Source organism: Hypanus sabinus, chromosome 12 (assembly GCF_030144855.1).
Source record: "Hypanus sabinus isolate sHypSab1 chromosome 12, sHypSab1.hap1, whole genome shotgun sequence".
NCBI classification, from domain to species: Eukaryota; Metazoa; Chordata; class Chondrichthyes; order Myliobatiformes; family Dasyatidae; genus Hypanus; species Hypanus sabinus.
The window spans coordinates 24,636,720-24,648,733 of record NC_082717.1 but is presented as its reverse complement, the minus strand read 5'-3'; the positions used below and the strand labels follow the sequence as shown (position 1 = coordinate 24,648,733).

General features: G+C 42.1%; 1 protein-coding gene across 2 annotated transcripts in view; it reads right to left on the bottom strand.

Moving 5' to 3' along the window:
• The window catches only part of LOC132402460 (muscarinic acetylcholine receptor M3-like), a 327,626-nt gene that overhangs the window by 164,417 nt on the left and 151,195 nt on the right, over positions 1-12,014 (bottom strand). The window contains exon 3 of one of the 2 annotated variants that reach the window (XR_009514907.1): positions 1,484-1,532. The exons of the other annotated variant lie outside the window; for it this stretch is intronic. The gene's annotated coding sequence lies outside the window, so the exon portion shown is untranslated. Of the gene's footprint in view, positions 1-1,483; positions 1,533-12,014 lie in introns of those variants that run through there. 2 annotated transcript variants of the gene reach the window in all.

Genomic DNA, 12,014 nt, shown 5'->3' with positions numbered 1-12,014 from the left:
AAGATAAGGGGTGGGAAGTTCAAGGGAGATATTAGAAGAAGGTTTTTCACTCAGAGAGTAGTTGGTACGTGGAATGCACTGCCTGAGTCAGTGGTAGAGGCAGATACACCAGTGAAATTTGAGAGACTACTAGACAGGTAGATGGAGGAAATTAAGGTAGAGGATTATATGGGAGGCAGGGATTAAGGGTCGGCACAACATTGTGGGCTGAAGGGCCTGTACTGTGCTGTATTGTTCCATGTTCTATGTTCAATTAAATAATTATTTCAAAAGAGGAATAGTGAGATAGTGTTCATGGTTTATGAACTATTCAAAATCTAATGGCAGAGAGGAAGAAGCAGTTCCTTTAAAGTTAATTGTGGGTTTTCCTCCTCCCGGATGGTAGGATGAGGGCTGGAGAGGGCCCTTGTTGATGGATGCTGCCATTTGAAGGTGTCCTCAATGGTGGGTTGGCTAGTGCCCTTCCAGAAACAGAGCTGCTGTCTTGTTGAGTGCAGAGAGGAACTCTTAAACTAACAGTGCTCAAGGACTTTACACTGAAATTATCCAGCTGTACAGGCAATAACTCACAATATTTAAGACAGCACCCAGACTAGCTAGAAAGCAGATGAATTCTATGGTCGCATAATTCATCCATGCATCATTCCATTTTCACTTTCACAAGCCACCGACTTCCCCTGACCACCCATACCCAGGAGTGGAGTAACTAATTAAACTGCCAGTATCTTTGGACACTGTGGGAAAATTGAGTACCTGGAATAAAACTATACAGTCAGAAAGAGAATGTGTGACCTCATAGAGATGACGAATGAGGTCAGGATTAAACCTGGGTCACCACAGCTCCACCACTGTTAAAAAGTACAGTGGATTCTGGTTAATTGGGCCATCAGTTAATTGGTGCAGCCACCTATTTGGACAACTCTTAAAGAACAAAAACTAGCTAAGAAAATAGCTGGGATTTCCTTCATTTATTTGGGATGCAATGCTGCTTAATTGGGACAGGAGTTTGTTGCTGAACAGTTTCTATCTAGTGTGAGCTGCATGCACCAGTATAGACATTACACCATGCTTAGAGAGAACAGTTTTTAAATAACATCATTTGGATGCGTTTGTGCTCAAAAAATAGTGATCTTTATCACTGATAGCTGGCAAAAGGTAAGTGGCAAAACAATTCAGAACAGTTCTGCTCACTGCAGCTTCAATCATTCAGGCTTGGAGATACCAGAAACAGCCAGGAATGAAAATGAAACGATTGCACTACTTCAGCAAGTTAGGACCGACAAAGAATTTGAAGGTATCAACAATCAAGTTGAATGTTACAATGAAAATGAAGACTTGTTGGATGCAATCTTCAAAAACATTGTATGGCCCAATCAGGGGTTGGAGCAGGCCACAGAGATGAGGTTCCTCGCAGTTCAGTGATGCTTTTTTGAAAGGAGGCCGTCGTGGGTGTTCAGGCTCATTCTGATAGCCCAATCAGCAGCAGGAGCAGGCCGCAGTGGCGAGGTTTCTCGAAGGTCGGTGACACTTGTCTGAAAGTACAGAAGGGACAAGCGAGGGCGGGGGGTCACATTTGTTGGGAGTAGTCCAGTGGTGAGAGTAGGAGTGTCAGGCTTTGACTCAAAGAAGGCTTTGGATGAAAAGAGGCATTGGCTCTGTGTAAGCTTCTGCTAAGTTTCCCATTTTGTTCTCTCTTACCATACCTAGTGCAGTAAGTGGCTGTTGCATGTTTTTCATGTGGGATGTTGGAGTCCTGGGTAACCCAGATCCTCCCTGGGAACTACATCTGCGTGAAGTGCATCCGGCTGCAGCTTCTTGAAGACCGTGTTAGGGATCTGCAGCAGCAGCTGGATGACCTTCGGCTTGTACAGGAGAGTGAGGAGATAATCGATCGGAGTTAGAGTTACAGTCACACCGATGCTGCAGGAGGTGAGTAGCTGGAGACTGTCAGGAAAAATGGAAATGTGAATTGGCAGTTAGCACCCTGCAGCCATTCGCCTCAAAAATAAGGACACAGTTTTGGATACTGTTGTGGGTGATGACCACCTTGGGGAATGGGTTACTGGCACTGGGCGTAGGTCTGTGGTGCAGAGGGAGAAGAAGGGAGCAGTAATGATGGGGACTCAGTTGTCAGGGGAACAGATAGAAGATTCTGTGGATGTGAATAGGACATCCAGGTGATATGTTGCCTCCCAGGTACGAGGGTCAGGGACATCTTGGATCGTGTACCCAACATTTTGGAGAGGGCAGGAAAGCAGCTAGATGTCTTGGTACATATTGGTACCAATGACATAGGAAGGAAAAGCAAAGAGGTGCTGAAAAGGGAATTTAGAGAACTAGGTAGAAAGCTGAGAGGCAGGACCTCCCAGGTAGTAATTTCTGGATTGCTGCCTGCTACGTGCACCAGTGAGGGCAGAAACAGGATGATTTGGCAAATTAATACGTGGCTGAGAAGCTACTGCAGGGGGCAAGGCTTCAGGTACTTGGATCTTTGGGATCTCTTCTGGGGGAAGGTATGACCTGTTCAAAAGTGACAGGTTGCAGCTGAACCCGAGGGGAACCAATATTCTCGTGGGCAGGTTTGTCAGAGTTGTTGGGGAGGGTTTAAAATAATTTGGCAGGGGGCTGGAAACCAGAGTGAAGGGACTCAGGATAGGATGGGTGGTAAGAAAGCAAAGATAGCGTGCAGTTAGACTGTCAGGAAAGGCAGGCAGATATAAATTGGAAGGAGATGTTGGAAGGGATGACAGCAGAGTAGCAATGGAGTGAGTTTCTGGGAAAAATGAAGAAGGTGCAGGATAGATGTATTCCAAAAAACAAAGCAATACTCAAATGACAATATAATACAACTGTGGCTGACAAGGGAAGTCAAAGCTAATGTAAGGGCAAAAGAGAGGGCATACAACAAAGCAAAAAGTGTGAAGACAGAGGATTGGGAAGCTTTTAAAGTCCTACAGAGAGCAACGAAAAGAAACTAAAAGAGGGAAAAAATGATATATGAAAGCAAGTTAAACAGTATCAAAATGGATAGTAAAATCTTTTTCAAGTATAAATAAAAGACAGATGAGTGTGGACATAGGACTGCTAGAGAAATGAGGCTGGAGAAATAATAATGGGGGCCAAAGAGTTGACAAATGAACTAAATGAGTATTTTGCATCACTCTTCACTGTGGAAGTCACTACTAGTGTGCCAGATGTTGAAGGGGGTGAAGGAAGAGAAGTGAGTGCAGTTACTATTACAATGGAGAAGATGCTCAAAAAGTTGAAAGACCTAAGTGTACATTCATTACCTGGACCAGATAAGCTGCACCCTAGGGTTCTGAAAGAGGTAGTAATAGAGATTGTGGAGGCATTAGTAATAATCCTTCAAAAATCATCGGACTCTGGCATGGTGCCAGAGGACTGGAAAATTGCAAATGTTACTCCACTCTTTAAGAAAGGAGGAAGGCAGCAGAAAGGAAATTATAGACCAGTTAGCCTGACCTCAGTGGCTGGGAAGATGTTGGAATCAATTGCAAAGGATGAGGTGATGGAGTACTTGGTGACACAGGACAAGAGGTCAAAGTCAGCATGGTTTCCTTAAGGGAAAATCTTGTCTGACAAACCTGTTGGAATCCTTTGAGGAGTTTACGTAGGATAGATAAAGGGGATGCAGTGGATGTTGTATATTTGGACCTTCAGAAGGCCTTTGACAAGGTGCCGCACATGAGGCTGCTTACCAGTTAAGAGCCCATGGCGTTATAGGGAAGTTACTGACATGGTTAGAGCATTGGCTGATTGGTCAGAGGAAGCGAGTGGAAATAAAAGGATCCTTCTCTGGTTGGCTGGCAGTGAATAGTGGTGTTTTGCAGGGGTCGGTGTTTGGAGCTGTATATCGATGATTTAGAAGATGAAATAGATGGCTTTGTTGCCAAGTTTGCAGATGATATGAAGATTGGTGGAGGGACAGGCAATGTCGAGGAAACAGGTAGAATACAGAAGGACTTAGATTAGGAGAAAGGGCAAGAAAGTGGCAAATGAAATACAATGTTGGAAAATGCATGGTCCTGCACTTCGGTCGTAGAAATAACGAGGAGAAAATAACGGGGAGAAAATCCAAAATTCTGAGATGGGAAGGGACTTGGGAGTCCTTGTGCAGAACAACCTAAAGGTTAACTTGCAGGCAGAGTTGGTGGTGACGAAGGCAAATGTGATGTTAGCTTTCATTTCAAATTTCACGACACATGCCGGTGATCATAAACCTGATTCTGAAAATATTTTAGTGAAATCTGAATAGATGCTAATTTTATCTTTATACCTAATCCTCTGCTTCCCTGCTTCAGAGCTTTCTTTGCCTTTGTTCAGCTCAGCTATCATCCCATCAGGATCTTAATCCTGTTCTCAGGATGAAGGAGCAGTATGCTGAACATTTCACATCCGTATTTCTCTGCGTTCTTGATTTTGCTCTGTTGCTTCACAAAATGATCCTTTCTGATCTCAGTCGCATTCCAAAGCGGAACAGGTTACTGTTTACAATAATGATTCGGTTTTTTATACAGAGAAAATTCCCCATCTGATCAACCTAACCAAACAAGAAAGGAACATAAGCTTTTGTTTTGTTTTTCATGTTTCTGTTAAGAAGACAGTTGACTCATTTAAGTCTTTGAGCAGGGATTCCATTTGTTCTCTTCAGGTAAATAAAGTGTGTGAGGTTTTATCTTTCAAGATTTTTAATTGGCAACCAGATAATACTGAGGTGCCAAATGAGTCATTCCAGACTACAGCAACAGTTCAGCACCAAGACTAAAATGAAAAGCTACCAAAACCAGTACAGTAGTTAAAGTTAGTGGGCTTGTCATATGGAAATTTACATGAATGATCCAGATCAACAATTATAGGTCTAATAATGATTGTAAATCCCATTGGAGCTGGAGAAATTAAATTACGTGTGGTCTGCAATAAAAAAAAGAACAGTGACCATGAAACTAATGCATTCTCTTAAATACTCAGAAGATCAGGGGAACATCTGTGAAAAGGGAAACCAAATTCATGCTTCAAATTGATGAGCTTCCTTGACTTCATTACATTTCTAAATTTTCTGAGACATGACAAAGGATCATCAACTCAAAACGTTAATTATATTTCTCTTTCTAGAGATGTTGCCTGACTTGCTGAGTATTTCTAACATTTTCTGCTTTTATTTCAAGCTTCCACCATCTGCACTTACTTTTTGATTGCAACAAATGCTTCTTGATTTCACTAAGGTATTTTCAGACTCAGAATCAAAATCAGATTTATTATCACTGGCATGTCTGTGAAATTTGTAAACTTAACAGCAGCAGTTCAATGCAATGCATAATGTAGAAGAAAAAAAATAATAATCAATAAGTAAATCAATTATAGTACATGCATATAGAATAGATCAAAAATCATGCAAAAAAAGCAGAAATAATATATTTAAAAAGTGAGGTAGTGTTCATGGTTAAATGTCCATTTAGGAATCGGATGGCAGAGGGGAAGATGCTGTTCCTGAATCGCTGAGTGTGTGTCTTAAGGCTTCTGTATATCCTACCTGATGGTAACAGTGAGAAAAGGATATGCCCTGGGTGCTGAGGGTCCTTAATAATGGTCACTGCCTTTCTGAGAAACCACTCCTTGAAGATATCCTGGGTACTTTGTAGGCTTGTACCCAAGATGGAGCTGACTAAACTTACAATCCTCTGCAGCTTTTTTCATATTTTTCTGAATAAAAATGTTACCTTTATCTGATGGGGCCAATTTGTGATTTGTGATCACAGTAATATATCTAATATTTAATTGCCCTCAGAAATAGCCTCAAAAGCTACTCATATCAAGGGCAATAAATGTTTGATTTTGGCTGCAAAGCCCTGATATGTCACCAGTCAACAGAAAACAGCACCCATTTATGTTATATTTCAGGATTATATACTTTTGCATTTTCTTATGACTTTGAAGGTGCCCAATTGGCCCATCAAGTCTTAGTTCTCAAAATAATTCCATCAATTCTAATCACCCATTTCATGCTTAATAGCTTTCCTCACTCTTCTCATTCCAGTTCAATTTGTGTCACACAATATTTTTTAGCAACAGTACATTCCCAGGATTCTATCAAAGTTACTAATGGAACAGATGCCCGACTGAAATTCTGCATGGGTTGAACTCTAACCTATTCTTTTTTACATGTAAAGCACACGTTTTGCACACAAAGGCTAACTTGGTCTCTCAAGCTCCATTTTGTGGCAGAGTGCATGGGTATGTTACCAAACAATGCCGCCAGACTGCCCGAAGATCACCACTTTGTTTATAACTAAGAATGGCAAATACATTACAAAGCCTCACAGTAATAGCTTCAAGGCTGAGCCTGGTTTACTCCCGAAAGAGGTTTATTTGTGCATTTGCAACAGGACGAGTTTGAAAGCTAGAATGTCCTGTGCTTGAAATAGTCACACAATGCCATGTGTTTTGTCAGAGGGAGTCACAGAGATGTACAGCACAGAACTGAACTGTTTAGCCTAACTTGTTGTATCTACATTAATCCCATTTGTCCACACGAGGTCCATATGTCTCTACTCCTTTCCTATCCAAGTACCTGTACCAATACCTCTGCCACCTCCTCTGGCAACGTGCCCTATATCTATCACCCTATGCCCTATATCTATCACCATCTCCTTACAAGTAAAGCCCCTTACTGCAGTCTCCATGGCAACTTAGTATCATAGTCATACAGCAAGGAAACAGGCTGCTTGACCAATTTGTCCATGCCAACTGTGTTGCCCAGCGAGCTAGTCTCACCAGCTTGCATTTGCCCCATGGCCCTGTAAACCTCTCCTATACGCGTACTTACCTAGAAGGCTCTTAAATATTGCTAATGTGCCCGCTTCAACCATTATTTTCTTCCAGTTCATTCCGTGTTATTTCCCGCCCATTGCTATCGGACCACTGTGATTGAGATGTCAGCTGAATGGACTTTTAACATCCAGTACAATGAAGTGTGGGCAAGCAGTCTCTGCACGTGATCAGCCTGGGCAGCAGGACAAATGGTTTGTCTGAAGGGTGTTATAAAGAATCCACATGTCTCTGCAATGCTAACTAGATTTATGGCTTTGGAGTTCCGGGCGTGAGACCATTAATTAATCCTGTTGTTGCAAGGTATCAAGGGCACTTTTAGAATGCATATCTCATGGTAGCCATAGTGAAGTTGCTTTCTGACAATCAGCTAATCTTCTAATTACCATGCTTTCTCTTTTCCTTCCATTTCAATATCGCAAGGATTGTTCCATTATTAATGATAATTTTTACAGCTATAGTGCACATTCTTTCTGCAACTATAATTTGAAACTCATCTGAAGCAAAGTGCACACTGCCTAATAAGTTTATAAAAGCAAAGGGAAAAGGCAAAGCCATCGTATAATTGGTGTATGAAAGTTAAGCAAAACTGTACATGCTGGAAATTTGATTAGAAAACAAAAATTGCTGGAACACTCATCAAGTCAGGCAGCATCCATTTGAAGAGAGATACAGTTAATGCTTCAAGTCAAAGAATCTTTGTTCTGAAAAGTTATCCCTGTTTCTCTTTCCACAGAGACTGTCTAAACTTGCTGGGTGTTTCCAGTACTTCTAGTGTACTTACCTTACCTGTGATATTCATCTTCACCTTGCAAACCCATGACCCTTTGCACTGAGAAAGACAATGATTGTATCACACAATCTTGGCTTGGAAATATGTAACTACTCCTTCACTGTCAGTGGATCAAAACCCTGGAAATCCCTGCCCACAGCACCGGTGGCAATCTCTCACCATGTAGAATGCAGTGGTCCAAGAAGGGACTCAGTAACATTTGCTGAAGGACATTAAATTCTAGCCTAATTCCCACATGTACTGTAAATGTAATTTTAGAAAAAGCAAACCTCTTTTGCATGTCATTGGTTTAGTTGTCACTTTGGACAAGAGAAGTTCTAACACCTCTGAGAAAACTGACAGTCAACATTCCCCCAGGAGCATAGGCAAAAGATAAATCTTTCAAGGACATGCAAACAAAAGAATTAAGAGCGGGTCCCTCTGATTCTCAAACCTGTGCTGACACTTAATAAGATTATGAATGATCCAACTGTGACCTCAGCTCCATATTCCCACTGACAAAGAAAGCATTTTATTGTACGACTGGAAGCCTGTGACTAGCGGTGTACCACAGGGATCATTACTGGGTCCATTGCTTTTCATCATTTATAAAAGCACACAACATTGATATCGTGTGGAGGCTTGTGCGCTTCAAGGACTCCGTCAAGCGATGCCATCTCAGGGCCACCCATGTTGGAACGGCTGATGACGAGATGCCAGACGAATATCGATCCAACCCCAGTTCCTGAACGGACAGACTCGAGTCTGCCCCTCCCAGGCCACCCTTCAATTAGAAGTGTGAATTCCATATGAAACAACAACAGGAGGAATTTGAATGAGATTTGTGCATAGCACAGAGGCCTAGTGGTTATTGTAACACCATTACAGTGCCAACAATCCGGGTTCAATGATGCTGCACAAGAACATAAGAAAAAGAGGCAGGAGTAGGCCATCAGACCTGTCGAGCCTGCTCCGCCATTCAATAAGATCATGGCTGGTCTGGCCACGGACTTATCTCCACCTACCTGCCTTTTTCCCCTAACCCTCAATTCCCCTACTATGCAAAAATCTATCTAACCTTGTCTTAAGCATACTTACTGGGGTAGCCTCTATTGCTTCATTGGGCAGAGAATTCCACAGATTCACCACTCTCTGGGAGAAGCAGTTCCTCCTCATCTCCGTCCTAAATCTATTCCCCTGACCTGAAGCTATGTCCCCTAGTTCTAGTCCACTGAAATCACGTGTTTTCTCTGGGTGTTCTGGTTTCCTCCCATATCCCAAAGATGTATAGGTTAGTAGGTTAATTGATCATATGGGTATAATTGAAGCAGCACAGATCTTTGGACTGGAAGGGCGTGTTACTGTGCTGTATCTCGAAATAAATAGAACATACAAAGCATAGCCATTAAGTCTCTAGTTAACACTATAGTAGGTGATATTGTGGATGTTGAAGGTGGTCTACAGTGCTTGCAGTCTCCACTTGGCCTTGGTTCACCTGGACAATAATCATACTAACATCAGGCTGTTTATTGACCACAGCTCAGCATTCAACACAATCATACCCTCTTTTCTAATCAATAAGCCCTAAAACCTGGGCCTTTGTACCTCCCACTCCTCACCAGGAGACCACAGTCCATGCCGATCAGAAATAACAGCTCCCCCCCCAGCGAGGATCCACACTGGCGTACCATGCTTACCATGGCATAGGATGCATGCTTACTCCACTGCTCTACTCTCTCTAAACCCTTCGGCACAGCTCAAACACTAGCTATAAATTTGCCAGTGACATGTCAGTGGTCAGATGGAGATGCGGAGATAGATCCACTGGCTGAGTGGTGTCACAGCAACAACCTTGCCCTCAGCATCAGTGAGACCATGGAATTGATCATGGACTTCAGCAAAGGTAAGAGGAGGGAACACACATCTGTTCATATTGAGGGATCAGACATGGAAAGGGTGAGCAGTTTTGAGTTCCCGTATGCCAATGTCTCCGATGATCTATCCTGGGCTGAACATATTGATGCAATTACAAAGAAGGCATGACAGTAGTTTGAAGAGAATTGGTACGTCAATAAAGTCTCTCTCTAATTTCTACAGGTACACTGTGGAGAATATTCAAAAGGGTTGCATCACCATCTGGTATGGAGGGACCATTGCACAGGATTGGAAAAAGTTACAGAAAGTTGTAAACTCAGCCATCTCCATCATGGGCTCTATCCTCTCCAGGTTCGAGGCCACCTTCTTAAAGACAATGCCTCAGAAACATAGCCTTCATCACTAAAGACCCCCATCACCCAGGACATGTCCTCTTCTCATTGCTACCATTAAGGGGATGGTACAGGTGGCTGACAACACACATTTAATGTTTTGGTTTGTCTGTTAAAGGAAAGACATCTTTAAATTAGAAAGAATGCAAAGAAGATTTAGGAGAATGTGACCAGGAATCGAGGGCATGAGTTATAGGGAGAGGTTGGGCAGGCTGGGACATTGTTCTTTGGAATGTAGGAGACTGAGGAGTGACCTTATAAAGGTGTATAAAATCATGAAGAGCATCAATATGATATGGTGAATACACACGATCTATATCGCAGGGAATGGGAATAAAAAAACTGGATGACATATAGTAGATTTATGGTGAGAGTGAAAATATTTGAATGGGAATTGAAGGGCAAGTTATTCCCATGGAGGGTTGTGTGTCTTCAGAATGAACTGACAGAGAAAGTAGGCAGGCACAATAACAGCATTTAAAAGACTGTTGGGCAGGTACATGGGTAGGAAAGGTTTAAAGGGTATGGTCCAATGCAGGCAAATGGGACTGGCTTAGAAGGGAATGTTGGTCAGCATGGACCAGCTGGGCCAAAAGGCCTGTTTCTGTGCTGTATGACTTGTGACTCTATGACTCTACCAGCACTGTTCAGCATCAGGCACATCCAGCACCAAGTCTTCTGACAGAAACAACAGTCTGCATTCTGCACAAGCAACAGTTTACTTATTCCAGTGGGATGAAAAATCATGCTGTTGACCTGGTACAAAAACACCTTTCAGAGCGTGACAGGTTCTTCATTTGCACAGGCCTCTTATAGACCTTAGTGTGAAACAGTAATTCCAGCAACGATGAATTAACTTCTTGATGTCAAAGATTGTGCCCAATATAGTTTTGTTCCACAGAATAAGGACCTTACATCACATAGATGTGGTAGTCACCTAAAATGTTGATTTGTATAACTATCTTGGCGAAACTGCTTCCTGATTATATTATTAAATGACGCTTAAGGAAAGTTATCAGCATAAATGAGAAACTCAATGTAAATTAATGGAGTTATCACCCAAATTTTAATAACAAAAGCAAATTCATAATGTTACTCAATTAAGCTGTGATTTATATTACATGTTATCAACGTGTATATTTTGCTTTGATGGGACTCTGATGTTGGAGGTCAGCCATGACATCAAGTAATATTCTGATTTTCAGTTCGAAAGTTGTGAGTTCAAGTTTAATTGTTTAATTGTTATTCATAGATACGCACTTATACAGTTAAATGAAACAGTGATTCCCTGGGGCCAAGGTGTAAAAAATATTATATATAGTTGCACACAAAACATGTCGTTTCAACAGCACATACTGTTACAAAATAATATCAGCACAAGTCTCTGATTGGAATGGCCCAGATTGATGATGCATTGCATATTGTCCTAGAGCCATGTTTCCACAAGAGCACGCACTTAGCAGTTCCTCATCTCGCTCTGGGTCAGCTGCAGACAAAGGCAATCCAGTTCGTCTTCCAAGGAGCGGACACTTAAGGGCAGCACCGACAGCAGAGCTGGCCTACAGGGGCCAACACAAACCCAGCATGGATTTCAGTGTCTGCCATGCCCCCGTTCTCTCCCACAATACCTCCAGCGCTTCCAGGCAACACTGTGGCATAAGGGCCTTGTCCGTGCAACAACCAAAGCCATGCAGCTCCCCTGCTATTGGTCTCGCCAATGAACCAGACTTGCAGTATTTTGTATTACCGGTGCCCATTAGGGTTTTGTGATCAGAAGACAAACATTTGCACAATTTGTTGGACCTGGACAGGCAACTAAAACCAATTGCACTGCCATCTTATCAGAAGTAGCAAGACGCATACCAGAGTTGGGAGCACAAATCTTAAGGGTAACCGTTCAGTGCAGGATAAAGGAGCACTACATTGTCAAAGGCATTTTAATTCAAATGCAAAGTTTCAGCAAAGCCTTATCAAAGATGTTGAAGTTCCCTGGCATTACTGAAAAAGAGCCTGCAGTGCAATCGCTGCTTGCAGCATTTCAGTACTAAATTTTACTAAAGTACTAAATACTTGATTAATTGTGAAACATCTTGTGAAATGGAGCAGATAAATATAATTTCTTAAATTTC